Genomic DNA, 2,830 nt, shown 5'->3' with positions numbered 1-2,830 from the left:
GGGCCCAGGACAGCCAACAGATCCGAAGTGTGTCCCGGGCCTGGATCCTGCTCTGCACAGCCTCAGGGATCGCAGCCCGGGTCTGCGGCTAAAGGGCCTACAGAGAGGAGTCCGAACGCCTGCATCGAGGCGGGGCGGGTCAGAAGCGCCCTTTTCCCGCCGCATCCCCGGGAAGCCAGGCCTTTCCAGGCCTGCCCGTGTGCCCCTGCCACCACCCCCAGCCCCCAGGAAACCACCCCGGCCCCTACTTCGGGCTCAGCGTCCGAGACCGCAGCAAATCATGAGGCACCCGCATGCCCCCCCAAACCCAAAATTCTCCGGCGGGCAGCCCCGCGCGGTCGGGTGGGGCAAAAACTTTTTCTTCCCTCTGGCTAGGTCGGCTGTGGCCTCGCGCCCAGCTCCCCGCGCTCTCCCCCTGTGCCCGCCAGCAGATTGGAAGCGGCCCCGCCGCCGGCCGGGCTGGGGGTAAGGACGGGCGGCTCCCGGGGGACTGTGGCCCGGCTCGGCTGCAAGCTGTTGGGGAGGCGGGAGGGCGGGAGGCCCAGGCCAGGGATCGGCGGCGGCCGCTGCAGTGGGCGCCTCCCGCGGCGGGCCGGGCCGGGCCGGCCGCTTATTTCAGTTTGGTGGATGGGGAGGGGGCCATAAATCAAGAGGACAGCGGGCTGCCCTGCCTCATCCAGGCCAGCCCCCAGCTTGGCCTCGCTCCTGCTCTGGGCATCTCTGGAGACCCCACTTCCCTCCCCATCGGCCACTCCACCTCCTGTTTCCAGGCCTGCACCGGCATCCCCGGAGGAATCTCATCTTTCCTGGAGCACCGAGGTCCTCACTGAAAACGACGGCGAGCCCTCTCTGCCCCACGACCCGCCTGTCAGCCAGGGCGATGTCCCTGGCGGAGCATCCACGGGACGCCTGGTTCCCAGAGCGTTGGCATCCTCCTCTGCCCCGGGTGGTCCCTAGCCGCCCATCGCCAAGGCGACAAGCAGCTGGCAACGCCAGGGCCTTTTCTGGCCTTTGGCTCTTGGGTTGGGGTTTGGATCCCGGACCCAGCGAAGACAGTGAAGCCTCGGAGCGAGGGGAGCCGCGATCGACTGAGAGCAGCCGGCAGTGAGGGTGGCTCCAACCGCTCCCGCTCCCGGTGGGAAAGAACAGCCAAGCCCGACCTCCTGCCGCCCCAGCCGGTTTTGCCCGACTTCTTGGAGCCCAAGAATATCAGCAGGTTGTCAGTACACTATCATTAGTGTTACGTTACCCGCATCTATTATCATCTAAAACGTGCGGTGCGATTTTTTTCGTTTGAAATTTACTCTAGGATTTAGCCCTCTCTTAATCGTTTTATTCCGATTTGGGGATTTGCAGCCCCATGCAGATGCCTCGTCTCTGATTTTCCCATTTTCGGGGTGGGTCTTGCATCTCACCCTGTCCACAGCCGAAGAGGTTTTTGGGCGCTCACCTGAGCTCCTTTTTAGCTGGGTAGAATCCCAGGAACTGGTATTTTACTCATATCCAGGGAGCCCTGAGTCCACCCTACCTTCCCGTCTTTGGGAAAGAAGCCTGGCTAGTCGGGTGGGACATCAGGGCTTCCAGGTCTAAAGGAGCTGGGGGTGAGCCTCAGCAATAGGCTCAACTTCTCTGAGCCCCTGGTCACACAGCAGAAGTCAGGCCCCTCTCCCCAGCACCCACTCCCTGACCTCAGCAATTCTTGGTCCCCTCCCCAAGGGCCTGGCAGGGGTGCATTGGGAGCTTCAAAAAAAAAGGAAATTAGTGTGATAAGGGTGCATCCAGGGCCAGGGTCCCCAGGATCATTCAGTCTTAACCAAGAGCCAGAACTGCCACCCCAGTGTCCAAGTTCCATTTTCTCTGGGCTCTCTTTTCAGGCCCCCAACTCCTCCCACCCCCAGCTTCCCACTTCCTCTTGAAATGACTCGCTTCCAATTCCAGTCCTTGCCTGCCCAGTCCTTTGGTGTTGCTTTCTTTTAGACCTTTAGCCTCTTGACGGACTTAGACCCCTAGCAGGTCTAAGGCCTCCCACCCACACCCAGAGAACCGACCACAGAGAAACAGCTATTGCTCTTCTCCAGGGGCAGGGGAAGCAGGTGCATGGAGAAGCCCCCAGAAGGCTCTGGTGTTGCCCCCGCTTTGGACAGCTCATCTCTCTTGCCTAGACCTCGGCTTTCCCTTGGGTACAAAGGCATTAATATCGGAATGTGGCAGTGAGGGGCAAGGTTGAGAGAGTCTCCCTGGTTGTTTAGAAGCCACCTGGCTGTAGAATCCACATCCTTCTTCTCCACCTGGGGCTCTTGGCTTGGGTTTGGCTTTGGGTCAGTGATGGACTTGGGAGAGCCTGAGCCCCTTGCTAGGTCCTGGCTCTTAGCAACTTTCTCCCAGCCCCACCTTCCTCTCCAGGTAAGAGCTCTCAGCCCTGGAGCTAGCAAATGGGTTGTTTCTGCCAGTTTTGCTCACCTAGCTCCCCAGGCAGAGCCACACAGAGCGATCTGCCCAAAGCTTTTTGAGAATGATCCCAAAGTGCTCTCTCCTCCCTTATGAATGGTGGCTTAAATGCAGGGCTCATACTAGGGCTGTTCAAGCTTCTGCATAGCTGGGTCTAGGGGTAGCATATGGGCTGGGGGTGTTGAGGACAGACTCGGAATTGGTCAGACTTGAGTTCAAATTCTCTAGACTCTAGAATCCAGGGCTGGGACTGAGATGAAGGAGATGAGGCAGGTCATGTAAGACGTTATTTAAAATGATATTTTGGGCCGGGCGCGGTGGCTCAAGCCTGTAATCCCAGCGCTTTGGGAGGCCGAGGCGGGTGGATCACGAGGTCAAGAGA

The sequence above is a fragment of the Cebus imitator genome, unplaced genomic scaffold (genome assembly GCF_001604975.1).
Source record: "Cebus imitator isolate Cc_AM_T3 unplaced genomic scaffold, Cebus_imitator-1.0 Scaffold638, whole genome shotgun sequence".
In the NCBI taxonomy this organism is placed as follows: Eukaryota; Metazoa; Chordata; class Mammalia; order Primates; family Cebidae; genus Cebus; species Cebus imitator.
Note: the sequence above shows the minus strand (reverse complement) of the source record.